We start from the raw sequence: 19747 nt of genomic DNA on the forward strand, positions 1-19747 counted from the left end.
CAGTGTCTTGCAAGCCCTGGTGAATTAAGCACTATGCTTGGCTGAATCCCACTTTGTGTTGTTAACTTACTGAGTGATTACAAGTGAATCACTTCCCACAAATGCAAAATAGGAATTAGAGCACTTGGATGATAATTTCTTTGGCCCAAATCTGTCTTTTGTTCCATTCTACAAGAGTAGCACAGCAGGGGTGCAATTCTAGACTCGGTCCCAAAGTGCTACCACAGCCCAGTCCCTGCTGTCTTTATCAGTGGTGCTGTGGGATTCCTTACTGGGATATCTGATGGATTCCTTCCCTGGATATATGATGGAGCCATCATCAAGATGATTGGAACAGAGTGAGAGAATGCATATGAAATACTTTTGCTTTAACCTTCTTCTGTAGAAGAACTGAATGAATTGAAGGATGCTTGTGTTCCAAGGTGATGTCACATGCCAAGCTGGCTGTTAAAACACACTCAGCTTGTGAGTCTGGGTTTGGATTTTAATCAGCTGTCTTTGGTAGAAGGGGTTTTGGGTTTGGCCTGAGCTCCTCTGTAGATAGTGAGAAGCATTAATAACCTTGCAGTTTTCATTTCAGGAGGGGATTTTTAAATCGTTACCCAGGGAGGTTGTAGATTCCCCATCCCAGGACGTGTTCAAGGTTGGGTTGGATGGGGCCCTGAGTAATGTGTTCTGGAGAATGGCATCCCTGTCCATGGCAGGGTGTTGGAACCAGATGATCTTTAAAGTCCCTTCCAACCCAAACCATTGGGTGATTCTATTATAGAATATTCCACTTTACAGGGAATGGAAGCGCCTTCTGATTTTCTTGGAAGTTCTTTCAGTACATTCTGTCATTCAAGGGAGATACTACTTTTCTTCATTTTTGCCCAAAACCAAGACTCTTCTTTGTTTTAAATTTCATGATGAGAAATACTTAACCTCCTTTGTGTCTCTTTCTAAATTCAATTGCTTTGTTAAAAGATTTTTGAGGAAGATGTGAAAATGATGAATTCTGTATTCCACACCTTTCTGTTGAAAGCTTCTCTAGGTATTGAAAATTGCTCTTGGTTATACCTGGAGGTGTTTTTGGAAGAAAGCTTTTTTTTCACTTCTGGAAAACTGCATCCTGTTAAAGTTTTTGTTCTTATCAGGGAATGTTTTTTACTTCACTCATGCAGGTGATGCATTATCAGTCCTGGAGAGAATAGAAGTGCCCATGAATTTTACAGAGAGGGCATCTAAGTGTGACTAATGTCTTCTAGAGTAGGGTTTTGAGACCAGCTAAACATAGATTAGATACTGCATTGCTTCATTTTGATGGATTAGTAAAGAGACAAGGAGGTAGAAGGAAATTGCATCTCACACAGTTTTAATGCTGAAAAGTCCCACAGCATTTTGTCCAGCTGTTGAACACTTATGAAATCTATACAAGGATGAAGTACAAGAATCTATTGAGTAGATAGTATATATTGAGTTGATAGTAGAAGTACAAGAATACTATTAGAGGTAAAATAGTTACCTAACTTAAAGTGTTGCAAGGTTTAGCATTCCTAGTCTTATTAAAAAAAATCCCAAAAAAACCAACCAAACAGAAAACAACAAAAACCCTGGGGTTTTTGCTCAGCTTCTGCATCTTGCCATTTGAGAGGATGCTGCTGATTCCAGAGCCTTACTGGTGATTCTGGGGATGAAAAGATGGATGGAGCAGGGAATGCTGTAGGGTCATAAATAATTACCTGTAGATATCTTGAGGGATACCTTTAATTTGACTCATGATGCCTTTAACAGCACAGTATTCTTAGAACCAAGCTCAGGCATTGGAGTTGGAGGAGAAACTGCAGGAAATGCTTTGACAGAGAAGAGATGGGAACAGGGTGGGAGCTGCCTGGGGGAGGGATTGAAGTTGAAGTCAGTGGTTTAAAGCCAGTGCTAGATTATGGCAAGTAGCACTGGTGTAATAAGATGAAATTTTGGAGGAGATCCCACACATCAGACTGCCTAACTCTGGGGAGCACTACAGAAATGTGTGTCTTTGCAAGATAAAGCAAGGGAGTTACCAGCAGTGAAATGGTGCTGGGCTGTACAAAAAGAATCATTAATAGTCTGATTTGTCCTATCCTGGACTCTTCTGCAGGTTGGCAGGTTCTTCTTGGTCCTGCATACACAATTTTCTTATTTTATTGGATTTAAAGTAATGAGTAGACAAGGAGAAAGTCAAAGATGTTATCCTGAGAGTATTCCCTAAATGCACTTGCCTTTGCTGTCCCTGAGGCTTCAGTCGTTTCCAAGCTTGGTGTTGTCTAATTCCTCAGCACGGTGTTTTTTCACTGTTAGTACAGCTTGCTTTGGCCTGCTGATGAGCAGATATCCATGGAAAGCCACGGTGCCCAGCCAGAGACTTATTTTTGTCCTGAATCAATAGAGCTGTGCGAGCACAGGTCCAGGATCAACAGAGATCCATGGAAACTCTTGCAGTGCTCCCAGCAGTGAGGGCTCCGTGTGCTCCAGAAACGGCTTTGTCCTTCTAATCTGTGTTGTGGGTAAAGCACAAACCTCTTCAGGGGGAAATGGGGGGGAAATACTGAATCTGTGAAATATTCTGGAATGGATGAGATGTTCTGGCACCTACAGTCTAATCCTTACTGAACTTACCCCTGCTTCAGCTCGAGCACAGGTGTTCTGTCAAGGTACAGCTGCTACAAGATGGCTTTGAGTTCTCAGAGTTGGTAAAGAAGAATCCAGAATAACACAGGGAGAAAAGACATCCACCTCCTTTCATAGCTGCAGGAAAAGGATTGTGTGTTGTGATTGCAACTTGTTTTCTTTTAATGCATGACTGCTTTAAAGGTGGAAGCTTATCCCAGTGGGGAAGGTGAGGCATGAACAAATGAACTGGTTGGTCCTGTAAAATACAGAACAGTTGGGATAGGCTGGGAGGGCAACCTGGACATTCCAGGGCCTTTGTGTAATCACCAGCAGATAACTGCAGCCTGGTCTAACCAGTCAGCTGCAGGACTTGAACCCCAAACCAATTTCCAGGCTGCACTGCCTGCTTGGGGATGGAAATGGCACAGGATTATTTATTTATCTGCCTTGGTGCTGACACAGGAATTAATTACTCTAGATAAGGTGTGAGGCCCTATAGAAAAGAGCCTCATTTTACTTAGTGATAAGCCTAGGGAAAAATATTACAATATTATTTTAGGGATATTTTCCCAAACTTTCTCCCAAGAATTCTGAATTCAAGAACTGCTGCAGCCTGATTGTGCCCTAAACCCCTTTGAATTTCTTTCATTATCTTGTTTGATCTCCCCTTGAACCCCTGTAAACTTCCAGCATAGACAGTCTCTCTGAGCCAAGTGTTCCACACTGCAGGTTCTGTTCCTTTTTGGCAACTTGAGAGAGAAAAAGTGATGTGATATTCTGGTTTTGACCTATAGCTATGCTGAGAGAACATTTAGGAGTTCCATTAAACCATGGACAACCTGCTTTGGTAACCCTGGTGTCTTCCTTGTGAGTAAAACAGGAAAAGCATTTGTTCCTCTTATACATGGAACATAGGAAAAGCAGAAGAGTTTCTCGCCTGTTGAAGCTGCTCTGCTTTGCAGAAAAACTGGAAATTCCCTGTGTTGTGTAAAGGTGGATTTCCTGAGGCTCTGGTTCTGTCTCTGGGCTCTCATGAGAGGTGAGAGGGACATTCCAGCCCCACAGAGCAGCTCCATTTGGCTTTAGTTACAAGGCTCACTTGACTCATTTAGGGAGTATAGAATAGAGGGACTCAAAACTTTGTGCTTCAGTTTCCTTCACAGCTATTTTAACTGTTCCACAGGAAAAAAAAAGCTCTGTATGCTCAGTGGGAAGGGGAGTTGCAGCTGACTTGCTTTTGAAACAGAGCAATGAACCTTGGAGAACTCTTGGAAATTTGTATTGTAATGTATTTTTCTAATAGCAAATGGAGTTGAATATCCTCCTGTAATAATGTATTCTCTCTCTGGAATAATTCATTATAATATCTTTCTAAAAATGTGCTCAATCACCCCAGATAAACCCTGTCCTTTAAATTTTAAGCCTGTGTTCCAGTGTTTAGGATTACATGCCATATGAAGGTTATGAGAGAAATGGCATGGGTTAGGACAAATTTCAGAAATATTTTGAGACTGACTTAGCAATGAAATGGCTAATGTGATTCAGCATAAATAAATGTACAGAATTCTGCATGTGGGGAAGTGACAATACTGCCTTCACATGTAAATTTGATGCAAGATCTTGGGGGTGATGACAACAGTTCCAAGGAAAGATCTCCTCAGTCTCTGGCAACATCAGGGAGGAAGAAAGGATCTCAGTTTTTTGTGCGGTGGTAGTATTGGATTAGAAAAGTCTGACTTGCCTATACTACCTGTATCTCTAAAAGGGCATAAAAAGTGAATATGTAACAGGGAAGGACAAAAAGGTGCAAAAAGTATGGGTGGAGCCAATGTAGTATTAGAGATGAGTAAGGCCTTCAGTCTGGAAAGAAATAAATGAAATGGTGGATATATGCACAGTCTCAATGGCAGAGAGTGAGTGAAGTGTTTAATTCTTCTCCTGATACAGGAACTAAGGGATATCTTGTGATGCTGTTGGGGCTCACTCAAAATGGGGGCAAAGGCAGGTTTTCATGGGATGAGGAGCAGAATTGTAGAACTTGCTGAAGGGTATGGATGCTGGAAGTGAGAAATCAGGCAGGGAGCACAATGTCTGTGTGAAACTGAGTCACATAAGTTTCTCACTCTGGCCTGAGAAATCATAAGGAGGAATCCACACAGCCCTTGGAGAAGGAAAACAACCTTTGCAGGTGTTGTTTGTCTTCTTGTTGTTTACTTGCAAGAAACAGTCAAGGGATGCTGTTCCTAATTGTCCAGTGATGGTGATGTGTTGGTTTAATGACCAGTGAGAGGTTTACCTTCTCAGATCTGTCTATAAAAGAAGAGCTGGAAGAATAAAACTGGCTCCTTTTGCAACAAATCTGAAGAGTTTGCGTTGTTACTTTTGCTTTTCCTAGTGTAGTGAGACAAAATGACACCATGGATGCTCCAAACTTGAGAGGTTTCAGAACAGACAGAGGAAGCTCATGAAAGAGGAGCCTATTGAGGATTAGCAACTTGGAGTGGAAGATAGGTCAAGGCTGGAAGGGAAATGTCATACATGTATTCCAATGAACATTTGAGATAGGCTGATGGACCTTGGAGCTGATGTGCTGAGCAATCTGACATGTGTCCTTCTCTGGACAATGCCTGTACATTGTGTACAGCTGAGGAGAGAGGGCTAGAAAGTTTCCTGCTCCATTGGAAGGATCAGATATTATAAAACACCCACCTGGCTGCACCTCAGGCTGCCCAGGGCAGCCAGGAGAGCAGGAACACATCTGGAGATGTGACACCTACACCTGGAAAGGAAAGACCTCCCTCTTGGAGGTGTCATTTCCAGGTGGCCTTTTCCCCTCAGATATCTGAGGAAGACATCAGAGAAAGATGCCAGCTCTCTTTGCTGGTTGTCTTTCTGAAGTGAGGATTTCAGCACAGCCGCTGACTCTGCTGCTGCAGCAGACTCTAAAGCCCTACAGCGGAGAGGAGACAATAGCATTTTCTTAACTCTGTTTGGCCCCTTGCTCTGTACCATTTGAGAGTTCTCATCAGTGTTCTCAGTAATTCTGTTAAGCAACGTTTCCATCAAAACTTATTCTTGGCATTTCCTGCAGATTTTGCCAGGACTGACTCAATATGGCTCGTGTTTCATGCAGTGGAACTTATGGCATGGTGGAGGTTTTTTCTAGAGGATTTGAAATTAGTCAGGCAATGGAATATTTTTTAATTTTTTTTAATGATGAGACTTCTGATGTTTCTCAGTTGAATATTTTGCCAGGTTCTCTGTTCAGACTTGCTTGGCTTAAAAAGTCCAAGTATGTCTCAATGAGAATTTTATCAGGAATTTAATGTTCACTATTTGGGTGCTCAGCCTGGGATTTAGTTTTTGAGTGTGATATCTGCTTTTAATTTCAAAATGGAGTTTATAAACTCCAAGTTGCCATAGTGGAGGAAAAATGGGTAAAGAAAAACACTGAGAAGCAGGGACAAGCCAGCAGGTAAAAATAGGCTGGAGCTGGGGCTGTGTTATCTGATAGCTTCATCCTTGGAGAGCAGAGGCAAACTTTGCAATACCTCAAATTCCCCATGACTGATGAAGGTTGTCTGAGAACCAGTATATTGCAGGTACTTTTTCAGGAGAATTACATTCTTTGGTTAAAATAAAATTAAAAAATAGGAAGGGTTTGCATTTCTTTCCAGTTCCCCAAAATCAGAAGAGTTATTTGGGAATGGCTCCCCAAATGGTGCTGTTGTTGTAAAATAAAGAATGGACATGAGAGCCTAAACAGGGTACTATGAAATTTTCAATGGAAAAATAAGATTTCAAATAAATTATAATTGAAAGGAAATATACCTTTATAGAAATGGACATATTCTAAACAACATAGGGTGTATTTCCAGAGCCCTTTATTTCGCTGGCATATGGGGCTGGATCTGACTTCCCCATTTGAAAACCCTCTAAATATTTAATATTCTTTGTTATGGCTGTCCTTATCAATATTATCTGTATTTATGTGAGAAATTATATGGGTTGACAGTTTCTCAGGTTGGTGATAAATGGAGATAGAACTAACAACGCTGGTTGTCAATTATGGTACATTTTATTTTCACCATTGCTTGTTTTTGTTTCTGCGTGCCTTTCTGGGTTTGTTTAGTTGGGCTTTTTTTAAATGCTTGTTGGCTGTTTGCTTTGCTTTGTTTAAATTTCAAATTGACTCAAAGTATTTTTTTCAAGCTTTTCTGGAAAACACTTGTGTGTTTTCTTGGGAGGACAGATACAATTTCCACCAGCTCTGTTTGGTACTTTGACTAAAGGGTTTCTGCCACTGCTTGCTCCTCTTCTTGCCTGAACTTTGTAACTTGGTCATCTTTATAAGCTTCCTACGAAGTAAGGGAAACCAATACTTAGTTTTAAAAAATAAATAAATTAACAGCTTATGCCTTTTTTTATTGTGGCTCTGACAACTTTTCACAGTCCCCTGGGAGGGGAAAGCATCTTCTTTTTGAGCTGGACAATACAGGAGGAAAAGAAATCTGAATTTTTACACAATGCCAATATCTTTGTAGGGAAGTTTTTACAGCATCAAAAGGAGTTGCCTCTTTTTGTTTTGGGTTGGTTTTTATTTGGTTTATTTTTGGTTTTTTGGTTTTTTTTGCTTTTTCCACACAGTGGAATGCATCAAATTACTTCTCATAACTCTGGAATTATTATTCACCTCAGTTAGTGGAGGTTGGTGGGAACATTGTTTCCTGGTGCCCAGCACTCTGGGTTTTCATGGAAAGAGGGCAGATGCTTTCTTTTTTCCAATTTTTAAAGCTTTTTTGGACGTAGGAACTGGCAGAAATTGTCTTTTCGTATGAGTATTTGATTTGGCATGGAATGCTCTGGCTGGGATTGCTTTGTATTAGAAGTATTCCTCCAAAGTGATATAAATATGTGATTTATTAATCACTGGTATTTTATTTTAAGAGATAAATTCCTACCTCCCTTTCTTGTTCAGCATGTGGACAAGGATTACATATTGTCACTGTTAAAGCTGGAATCAACGTGATTAAATATGGAATTAGCTCAGGCTTGGGTGGATTCTGAAGCTGGGCTGATCCAGATGTTAGCAGTAACTGGTATCTTAACAGCTGCAAAAATTTGGAAGTCAATCCTGTTCATATGTAGTCAGATTTCAACTAACTCCTGGAATCCAGTGATGCAGAACAGTGAGAACCAGGGAAAATTCAGCGCCTGATTCTGCGGTGCAAATTTATCACAGCTTTTATCTGCTGCCTGGAATTACAGATCTGATCACTGTCACCCTGCTGGAGAGCTGCTGTCTGTGGCTTGATTTTTTTAAACACGTAGGTTTATTCTCTTTCCCGATTATTTCTGCTTAATATTCAGTGCAAGAGAAAGAGGTCCCTCTCTAAGATATGAAGGGTTTGGTTTTTTAAAACTGTTCTTCTGGGTCAGTCTGTAAAAATCCGTTTTGTTTCTCTTATTTCGTGATGTTCAAATACTGCTTTATCCAAATACCACATATCCAGCTTGTCTCAAAGTGTTTGGAAAGCGTTTTTCTAGGATGATTCACTGTGTGTAAAATGAAATATGTATATGGGGAAATTCTAGACGTCCCTAGCTTTCTCCTAGAGTTACTGAATTCTGGCCCTGGGAGAAGGTGCTATAGGTCTTGCATATCTTTGGAACAAGATTTGGCTCTAACTTAACAATGAAAACTCTCATTTAATGTTCTTAAAGCAGAAATTGTAGGCATTGGTTGTGTGTAGGCCTGGTACCTTAGTGATAGCAAATATTTGCTGCAAGTTCTACCTCATCCTCCTGCGGTGTGGACAGCCCTGGCAGAGCACAGAGGAGCAAGAGCTCTGAGGTCAGATGTTGTTCTTCTCCCTGTGTGGGGACTGACAGCTTGGAAAGCAGAAAGGGATTTCTTTGTGGCTCTTCTCAGTTCATCTTCTTTAGGAAACTGAACCGGTGCTCCAAAGCCTCCTCAGTAGTTTGGGGATCACATGGGAAATCACCGGTTCTCCTGGGAACCAGAATTTTGTTGGGTATTTGCTGGTGCATTTTACATTAGTTGTTACATTTGCATTCTCTTGTAGTAATAGACTTTACTAATTTTTTAAATATCTTTGCAATTTGTTAAGCAGCTCCAAATATGCAGTGTATGGGCAGATGCCTTTTAGTGTCTCTGTGTAGTGCCCAGCACTGGCACCAATCCTGCTCTGATTCACATTTTCCTGAAGCTCACAAAGACAGCAGGGAAGAGGTGGAAGAAAAGCAAGATAATTACATTTACAGAAGTGATAGAAACACATAATCCTGATGTGAAGTTTTGGAAAAAGTTTGTCTTTAGCTGGAATTTGGGGCCATGAATTCAGCTTCACACACTTCCCATTCTTTCTTACCACGCGTTTCATCCTTCATTTTATGCTTTTCTTTGGAGGAGCAGTAATTAAGTAATATTTTATGAATTGACAGGCAAGATGTACCAAAACTCTTCTTGTTTTCTTTCCAGCATCACACTCTTCATGGCAGTTTTATGGCAGTTGTCACTAGGCTGAGCTGTGTGTTACAGCTCACTACCAGCACTGCACGGTGCATCCACACAAATTCAACAACAATTAAACATCTTTGTGTTTATAAAGCTTCCATTTTATCCTTTCACTCTCTCAACCTTGTTCTGAGATAGGTTCCTTTTTATAGATAAGAAAATATCTTATTTCTGGACAACTTAGGTTGTCCAGAAAGTGGACACAATCAAAAACTCAGACTTCTGAGTTCCATCCTTGGGTTACTGCACTACATTTGGCTGTGCTTTGTTTTCTTGTGTTGTTGAGGCAGCAACGTGTGCTAGTTCTTAATTGATTTAATTCAGAAATCTTCTGTGGTGACATCTTTTTATGGCTTGAAAGTGTTCCTCAACTTGGGATGCACTGACTGTGGAAATAACACTTCCATAACATGTCTTATTATTTTTATTATTATTATTCAAACCCAGTGATTTAAGATAATGGAAGTGCTTTGGATGTGTAATGTTTTTTCTTGCTGGCAGGGACGTGCTGCGGACTCAGGCCTAAGAAAACTATTGACCTGGACATCCACTGACCAGTTTTTCTGAGGATTCTGTACAGGGTCTTTCATGACATTTTGGGTGTACCTCAAATTCTTGCCAAACTCTTTGGAACGGTTCAAAAGAGCTTTGATTGTGTGCAGTCCTCTGAAGTAGGAGGTGCCAAAAATATAAAGGTCTTTTTTAATATTTTCCACAATGTTGCAAAGCTATTAATGTAAATTACAAAAAGACTTTTTGATTACCAAGGCAAGCTACAAAAAGGGAAAATGTGGTGTAATCCATATAAATCACTTGACTAAACCATGCACAATTAATCCAGTGTTGATGAAGCTGAGTTCCTCTATCTGGGACCACTGTTTTCTCTTTGCAATCAGCATTTACTTTCTTAATTTGGCAGTTGGTGTTTGCCATGGACCCCCTTCACCTTTGTTCATATCCTTGTGATCTTCTGTAGCTGTGCAGCATTCTGGCCTTGTTGACATGTTTAAAAAAAATTTAAAAATTGAAAAAACAGTGGGGAAGTTGCCACAGAAACAGTTAAATATTTGACCTGTTTACTGCCAGCTTAGATAAAAATCAGATTTACCTCCTTGTGAAGAAAAATTCTTCAACCCATTTTATGTGCACTGACAGTGGTAGGTTTATTGCAGCCCATTGGAATTAGGGATTTCACACATGTTGTAGTGAGGGGAACATTTTAACCATTTGCTCCTGTTTGCCACCTGTTTCCTTCACCCACTCAGTGAATTTCACTGCTGCAGATGGTATTTCCTAGGCCAAAAAGAACCCAGGCATCTCTGCCTCCTTCCATGTGTCCAGATCAGTCCCAGCAGGGGCTGCAAGATGTTTGTCCCTGCCCTGTGTCCCTAAGGATGCTCAGATGGGAGTCTGGATGGGCTGGGCTTGGGTCCCTGCTGACACCTGGGAGCAGGTGAAATGTCCACTCCTTGTGCAACTCTGTAAAAACCCATTATTCCAAATGCACATTTGCCTTTCACTGCCATCTAAGCACTTGATTTAGAATCTTCCTAATCCAAATATGCTAGATAAGGACTAAGAGCTTTGTTGTGTGGGCTCTGTTAGCCAGGAATGAGACCCCTGTCTGGGAGAGTTTGGTCTGGAGCTGGTGAAGAGTTGGATGTTTCTGCTTGGCTGCAGCAATCCTTCTGCTGCTTACACTGTGCTTGGTTCTCTTCCCCACGCAGAACCTTCCAAAGGGGATGGCTGAGGGAAGAACGTAGAGTTTGTAGATGTGATCATGCCCTTCTGTGTGTAGTTGGAATTTTAAGAACTCTAGGGACTACTGAATGCTTGGGAATCAAGGAATTCAAAGTACTTGCCAGCTGGTGGCAGATTTATCTGGCTTAAAAGATCAACCCAGGACTGAAATGGGGACATATGGCTTGTAAATAATGACCTATGCCCTGTGCTCATTTTCTTTTTGTCATTCCGTTATTCTTTTAATGATTGAAGGATTTGTATTCAAAAAAAAGATATTATTTGGTTTATTCTATAGCTTTATTGAGGAATCCTACTACAAAATGCTATAAACAAGTGCAACTATTCTGCCTTGGTTTGTGTGTACTTGGCTGTCTTGGGGTTCATTTGAGTTCTGGGCTCTCTGGAAATGTTCCTTGGAACAGCAGCAGGAATTAAGATCACTCTGGAAAAGCCCCATCTTCAAGAGACAGTAAATGTGAGAATGAGGACAGACAGTGGCCTTGGGATAGCATCAGGTGAGTTTGGTTGTCTTGGCCTGCACCTGACTCTTTCCCCTTTGCTGCTGATGCCCAGCATTGGCAGGGGTGATACTGAAAAACACAGACAGTGCTTAGGATTCCTGTATTCACATCTCTGCAGGTTTGTGGTGGTCTGAGCTGTATCCGTAACATCCTGAGGAAAACCTGAAATAAATTAAACCCTGGTATAATATAAATGTTATCCTTTCTAGAGTTGGATGTATTTCCCATCTGTTTGTGGTTCTCAAATCTACTTCTATCCCATGCCATTGGCTGAAGAGCAGAGTAAGCTGGCTGTTAAAGCTGTCTCCTACACAGTGCTGTGACATGACAAATGCCACCACCCTGTGACACCAGCTGCAGGATTTTGGCAGTGAATCGATGCAGTGAAACCAATTCTAGTTTCTGTGCAGGGAGTCAAGTGTATCAGATGTGATTGATTAATATTGCAAGCCATCAGTAGGTGACCCACAGAGGTTTGGAGTTCTGTTTCAGAAAAGCACTCACAAATCTGACAAAAGGTGAGAATTCTATGGGTCTCCAGGTTCTTGGATATACAAAACTGGGTTATGAGAACATTTATTCATGAGATTTTGGATTCACACACTTGCCTGTAATCCCACAGAAACCCAACTAAGCAAACTCCAGCCTGCAGGTCATGGTCACCACGAGCTGTGAATCCCGAGCAGGGGGGAGCACTGTCAGAGGCTCAGTGAGCAAAGCCTCTGCCCCTCTCTTTGCAGGATGGTGACACCAACCTGATTAAAGCTCTGTGGTGCAGAGCAAGGGACAGTCAGAGCTGTCTATACAACTTAAACTTTGATTTAAAACAGTAAAATTGCCCAAATCTCGATGGGGAGCTGCTGTCATCTCCACCATGGAAGCAAACTTTCTGTGAAGTTGTTTGTTGTTCTGGCTGCACTACAGGTGAGTGTTTGCAGTCAGGTATTGCTGTGGGCAGGAGGTGAATACACCATCCATTTCAGGCTTGGCTCACTTATACTCTCTTTGCATCCTGCAGTGTCAGTGAACTCTATAGCTGCAGGTGCAAGTTGATGTTGAATTTTCCAATGAATTGTCTGGTTCCACAGCCACCTCTCCATCTGGCTCAGCAGGCAGTCCCTGTTCACAAACCCCGGGGTTTGACAGGCCAGCAGTGCGATGTGTTGGCAGAGCCGTGCTGGGGCTGAAGGGTGTTCACAGATCAAGGCTGTCTGGACTGAGACTGCTCAGGAAAAATTGCCCTTTCTCCCAGTGCCTGGCACTAACTAGTCCATCATTTTTGTGTGCCAAAGCTGGTGAGGGCTGTGGAAGTGGCAGCAGAAGCAGCAGGGCTGAGCCTGGCAGCCAGGAATGCTAATGATTGTAATCCTGCTGCACTGACTCACTCGGCAACCTCAGGTTAATCTCTCGACCTTCTCTGGCTGCTTTTCTGCAGCTGTGAAAATGGGCAAAAATGAAATTTCATCAGCCTCCAGATGCTGGATCTGAGCTGAGTTTGCTTGGGGAAGCAGCTCATACAGAATATTAATATCCATCATAAGTTAAAAATGGGTGAAGGTGGCTGGTTAATTGTCGTTTGTTAGAGAATTGTCTCCTCCTGAATGTGACATTGGATTGCAACGTACATTAAAAATGTATGTTAAACTTTTAGTTTATTTTGCTAACTGTAATGTTTTGAAAAGCTAAGCATGAGGTCCTTTTCATTCAAACTTTCTCCAAAAGGGGAAGTATGTAGAGCAAAAAACTATAAATCCTTTCCATTTGACATGTCCCCTATTGAGGTGTTAGAGCTATAATAGATCCTTGTATGAAAGACTATAAGTTTTATTTATAGATATTTGAAATTAGTTATGGGGGAAAAATCAATACCAAAAGCTCCAGCCAACATAGGATTTTTCTGAATGAGGGTTGCTTTGTTTTGGTTCCCGAGTATTTCTTGAATAATTGTGGTTTGGAAAACCAAGTTCATGTTGAGTCCATTGCTGTGCTTCAGCTGTGGATTTGATTTTTCAGATGGGAGCACATAGACTGGCACATGGACTCTGGCATTTAAATTTGTCCTTCCAGAGAGCTACAATGCAAGACTGGAATGTAGGCCTAAAAGTTAAAAAATTGAGATGAGCATACACTAAAAAACTGGAGTTAAGGTGTAAAATAATCAACATTCAAAATAAGCTGACCTTAAACCAAATTTGTTAATAAACTTGGATCCATATTCACCCTTAGCGAACATCCCAAATCCCAGGATACAGTGAATTTTGGTTTTAGCTTGTTGCCATTTTTGTCTGGATGTGTTTGTGTGTAGTCTGTGCATCAGTCTGGAATCATTTCCCTGCAGAAGGCATTGTCTCTGCAGCAGTGCAGAGCGTGGCATGGCCTTGTGGTTTCTTACGGGGAGATTTTTAACCTGGTACGTAATTCTTGTTAACGTTCACATGATATCCATCCCGTTGGTAAGAGTGCAAGTCAGGGCTATCCCCTCAGGCAGACTTCATTTAAACACTCTTCCTAGTGCCAAATTTCTAGGCGTTTTTCTCTTCTAATGAATGCATGTGTTTTAGAGCAGAGACCTTTCCAGCACTCCTCTCCCCTTCCCCCAGTCCTGCCTGTTTCAGTGCTGTGTATTGCACAGGGTCGTTACTCAAATGTTGCTCTGAAGAGTTTCAGAAAACCTGTCAAAATGATTAAGAGTCTGAAATTCTATATTACATTAATGTTTTTAAAACATCTTATTCAACAGACAATATAATATGAAATATAACAAAAAAAAAATCAAACACTGGCTCATACATAACACTTCTTGAGGGGCTGCTGTCACTTTGTTGAAAGCAAATATTTTGAGAAGTGTGTCTAGCTCTGCAATGTGAGGAAAAAAATTGAAATAGTCTGTGCTGGTGTCAAATCATTTTTTAATAAACTGAGAGCATTTATAGATTTCAGTCTCCATTAGAAGATTTTCTTGGGCAGATTTGACTGTAAACTCACACAGTTTATTTTAAAAGGGCTTCAAGACCATCTGGGATTTTGAAGTTTGGGGTTTTAAAATATTTTGTTCCTTACTGCGATGAGCAAGAAACTTCTTTGGAAATGCTTCATGTTGGCTAAGCTGGCAGGGCCATCCAGCTCTTAAAGGGAAACTGATTCATTTAATAATTTTACACAGGTGGTGAGGAAAAAGCCCAGTAGTGGTAAAAGTAACAAAAGAAACTCCAGGCTAAATATTCAGTGACTTTGATTGAGAGAGGACAGTGATGAATAAGGTGGGCAGTTCTGAATAAAGACTGCAAGACATGAATCAAGCTCATTTTTACAAGCTAATTTTAATTATTTTCTTCCTCACAGATTTAGAATCTCAAATTTTGAATTTGGTGTCAGAGCTACAGCTCCCATGTTTCCTGTAGGGAGCTTTTAAGTACTGAAAGATCACAAGAAGTTGTCCCCTCTTTTCAGACTGAATACCCCCAGGTCTCCCATCCTGGCTCCAGAGCAGAGGGGCTCCAGCCCATGGAGTATCTCCATGGCTTCCTCTGCACCTGTCCCAACAGCTCCCTGTCTCTTCATGCTGTGTCTGCTGCTGATTTGTACCCTGCCTGTGTCTGTCCTGTTCCCCTGCTCTGAACTGAGGCCCAGCACAGAAGGATGGGTGGCTTCTTAAAGTGTTTTGCCCACCAAGTGAGTACAAGCAACCTACACCTGGTTTCCTTCCAGCGCTTTCAACTCACCTGTTCTTGAAAGTCCCAGTGATGCCATTCCAACCTTCTATCGGCAATTTAGTTAATTAAGCTACAACTGTTGGGTAATTCCTTACATGCCTAAGCTGAGTGTTTTGTGATGAAATTCAGACCTTCTTTTCTTCTCATCCTACTCATGGAACATTCATCCTTTTTTCAGCAGCCCAGGGATGTGTCTGAAGACAGTTACCCATCTGCCTCCACCCCTGTCTCCAGACAGAATGATATCATGTATTCTTTTTCAGCTTGGCATCTCCAAGGAGTTAGGTTTCTGCAAGTTTCGTGGAAAAGAGGAGTTGAATAAAGGAAAGATGAGGGAACCGGTACTCGTACAAAAAAGTCATATATACAGAATTCAAATGTTACCCATTCTGAGGCATCATCCTGCCAATGTGCTGGCTCACAGTGGCAATGGCTGCCTGTTCTCCAGACAAATAGGAGAGGGTGGGAGCTGGAGATGTGACTGGGGGAAGGAAGGAAAGGGGATGCTGGAACAAGGACTGTCTTGGAGAAAATAAATGCTGAGATTGGAGGGAATAGGACCAAACACAGAAAATTTTAGTTTCAATGTTTGCTGAACTGTTGATGTTAAGACTTGTTGTGAGCAGGCGTGGGAGTCTGGTTCACATCCTAGGACCCAAAATTCCTGAACTTTCCTTAAGGTCATTTTGTAGTTTGAGCCAGTCTAATTATTTTATAATGGGATGTAAATTATTTGGAAAACATATTGAACTGAGTGTTCAGACTCACAAATTTTGTTCCATGTTTAACTGCTGGAATGAGAAGAAAGATCTTTTTTATCAGGATTTTCATTATTAAATTGGTGATAATTATCTGCATTTTGAAATACATGAGTGAAGAACAGCACAGACATAGTGAGTTATCAGTCTATATCTTTTATCAGAGGAGGCAAAAATGTTGAATATCCTACAGAAGCATTATATAAAGAAAAAAAACAGTGCAATTTGCCCAACAAAAAAATACCACGTCTCTACAACTGAGATCTTGGTACCTTGCTCTTACATGAGATAACATGCCAATCTAAGCATTTCAGCAAGTATATGATTTATACTCAGGGTTATTTGTGCTGGAAAAGTGTGGTGATCTGTAGAGGAAAAAATCAGACTTGTCATATGAACTCATTTCAGCACAAGAGTCAGTCAAGAGAAACATTAGAGAAGTGTGTGTGCAAAGGGGGGACTCGCTGCCAGGATTTACTTGCAGTTATTTTGTTCATTTATGATTTCTATTGCACTTTCTGTTTTGAGAGAATTTCCTCCTAAATACTTCTAACTCCAGTTTAGGTTTAGTGAGCATTATTTAGTGTACAGGTTCTTGTTTCCTCTACCATCTTTTGGTGGCCCCTTTCAAAGCTCTCATTTAATCCATTCCTTCACCTTTGTCCAGTAGGAAAAGAGGAGTTGAATTACTGCACTAAATCCACATGAGAAAGCTCAATAACAGAGATTATTCTTCTTTCCTCAGTACTGGTTTTATTTATATTTTTTTCAGTATTTATTTCCTGATTTTACAGCTTCTGAAGGAGCTGTTTTGAAACACACAAATATAGGTTAACACTATTGGAAACCTAGAATTTGCTTCACATGCTTCTTGAGACTCTACAGTTGTCGCATTTTTGGATTGACCAGAGGTTTAATTGAAAGAATGTTCGTGAGTTCTTAAAAGCCAGGAGAAAAACAGTGACAGCTGAAAAAAAATCCCCAAATGTGGTGTTTGAGTTGTACATAGATTGTCTTCAAAGTGGAGTTTCAACAAAAACTTCTGGAAAGATTTTTTCAATAAAACCATCTCCACGGCTCTGTGTCATTATTTCCACAGAGGTTGGTGCCGGAGTAGATTGATAGTGGAAGGGTGGAAAAAGTGTAGGAAACTTTGTTCTTGTTAAATGGTAAATTAAATTGTGTTGCTTGCCTGCTAAAGAGCAGATGTACCTGCTGGAAGCAGTTCCAGGAGGAGATCTGCAGGCTGAAGCTCAGAGGGTTTCCCTGCAAGGTGAATTTTTTCTTGAGTGGCTGTGTAAGCACCCTTGGCCCTGGGGGATTTTGTGTCACCAAGGGACACCCATGCCCTGCTAGCACAGCATTTTCCACTGGCCCATTGAAGAGTTTCTTAGAAACTTCCAACTTTTTGCCACGTTTTTCACAGGTAAGGAAAGAATGGACAAAATGTGTTGCTGAATTATTTTGGCAAACAACGCCAAGAAACCCAGCCATGGCATGGCTGAGGTCAGGCCCCACTGGACTGAGTTTTCTATTTAAACCACTAAACCACACTTTGAAGACAAGCTTGCAAGTAATATGCTGTCAAAACTTTTTTTTCCCCTTCTGTCCTTCACACTCTCTGTGTATATCCTTGCCAACCAATTTATCATAGCTGTTATTTTACTAATAAAACCTCGTTATTGTGTTTTGAATGTGAAAAGTATCTAAAGTGCTAGCAAGTAATTTGTATGGGATTTTAACTCTCAGGTGGTACAATGTTCCCCTCTCATATGGGCATCATCCTCTCCAGCTTAAGTCCCCTCTGCAAATCCTATGGCTTCACTGATATAAACAAGTAAAATTTATAACTGAAACCTGCAAGCTCTAAGTGTCAGCCTTTGAAATTCAAATTTCATCAGTGTGTCCTGCAGCATCTGCAGGAGGTGTGTGGAAGTAAATTTTGGTGAAAATAAGCTGTATTTTGAATACAGAGCTGAAATAGAAGAATATTTTTACACTATTATTCTGGATTGGGAATGGACACTGAAATATGAGATGGACAATGAAAACTAAATTCAGCTAAATTGTGATATTAAATGCCTCAGGAAATGCATTAGAGAATCAAAGTGATGTAAAACTCTGATTTTCTTGCCCAGATATTTCTGTGCAGTAGATACAGATTCCAGGATCTCAGTATTGTGGTGGCTGAAGAAAAAGGGTTTCATTCTCACTTTGTCTCTGCAGTCATGTAGTTCCACTAATTTCACCAAAACTTGCTACTGCTTGGCAGCTGTTTCTGAAAGCAGTTACTTCCAGGTCTGAACTGGGAATGGTGGATTAGCAGAAGTTGAAGGGACAAGGTGGTGAGTGTGATCTGACCTATCCTGTGGGATGGTATCATTTATTCAGTCTCAAAAAATCCATAGTGTTCCATTCCCATGAAATGATAAATTCAGTAATGTGAAACAAAGATGGTGATTGCTCCTTGCTGTCTCACACTTTGGAGAACAAAAGGAAACTCAAGGCCTTAAGTCTCGGTTAATCTGAACCAAAAAAGGGGAAAAACAAGCTGTGTCTTAAAGGTGATGCACCTCTCCAGCAGTTCACATTTTTCTTTTATTTTCCATTAGTGAACGTCTGCTCCACTGTGAGGTTTTTCTCTGAACATTTGGAAATATTTTAATGCCCTTAAAATTGCAGATTTCTCTTAACAGGCTGTGCTTTCCTCTTGCTTTGGTATCCTCACACCTGTTTTGCCTTTGGCACTAGGCAGTGGATAATGAGGTTACCTAATGTGTTGACTGTTGGCTCCAAACTCTTTAATAGTCCAGCAGGATGCCTTTCCTGAACTTGTTTGGGGTTTTTTTGGTGGGCACAGGGGAGAGATGCTGTGTAAGGAGTCCTTCCTTCTCGAGGCCTGTGTTTGGTGCCCTTTTCAGCAGAGTTTTTTGATGCATCATGATTTGAAGGAGAGCTGTGTCTGCTCACAGTAGGAAAAAGTGCTTGTCTTGGGTTTGTCACAGGAGGTGCTCCAGGTCTCATCCTTTTTCCTGCCTACAGAAACCTTGGAGACAGTGCAGCTCCTGATGGAAGCTCTCACAGCCCGTTCTATGGCAGCTGATGAAGCTGCAAAATGAAGTGTGACCACCTAGTGGGAAGGAAGAATGTGAACTCTGCCTCATTTCTTCCCAGATTTAATAAATAAGTTAATAACCATTTTTAAAAATACCGTTTTATTGAAAGATTTAATTTTACAGCTGTTGATGAATTTGTGTATTTTATTATTATTATAACTTTTTTAACACTCACTACATGTATCAGAATCAAAAAATGGTTTGGGTTGGAAAGTACCTAAAAGCTCATCTCGTTCCTCCAGCCTTGGGACACTTTCCACTATCCCAGATTGTTCCAAGCCCCAGCCTGGCCTTGAACACCTTTGAATTCCCACAGTGAGACTTAGGTGTTGCACCTGATGAACGGAAAGAAGTGTAGGAAAAGTTCTTGTTATTCCAAGGTTCTTCCTCTCTTCCCCACAGCAGTTTCAGGGAGTGGCTGTAGTGATAATCAGTTCTGTCCCATATCAATGTGTTATTTTGTGTCTTCCATTCGAATTACAAAGGGGGAACCTACTTTTGGTCACCAAACCCACAAAGGGCAGGTCAGGATTGTGGTGGAAGGAATCAGAACAAAGCATGGGAGCAGCACAGTCTGTTGTGTGTGTGCCAGGTACACTTTTGCATCTCTACCAGATCTGTTTTCTCTGTCCTAGCATGGAACAGAACTAGAAATGATACTGAGAGGAGCAGAATGAAACAGCCTCAGTGTGTCTGGACTGGGAAATGTGTTTGGAGGGAGAGCAAG

General features: G+C 41.0%; 1 long non-coding RNA gene across 1 annotated transcript in view; it reads left to right on the plus strand.

Moving 5' to 3' along the window:
- The window catches only part of LOC148183102 (uncharacterized), a 38310-nt gene extending 19265 nt beyond the window's left edge, over positions 1–19045 (plus strand). Inside the window, exon 5 of the long non-coding RNA XR_015773866.1 lies at positions 18947–19045. This is a non-coding gene — a long non-coding RNA (uncharacterized LOC148183102). The remainder of the gene's footprint in view (positions 1–18946) is intronic.
- Positions 19046–19747: the final 702 nt, after the last annotated feature.

Source organism: Pseudopodoces humilis, chromosome 15 (genome assembly GCF_049639895.1).
Source record: "Pseudopodoces humilis isolate 2021_Gansu_Grassland_sample_001 chromosome 15, ASM4963989v1, whole genome shotgun sequence".
NCBI lineage: Eukaryota > Metazoa > Chordata > Aves > Passeriformes > Paridae > Pseudopodoces > Pseudopodoces humilis.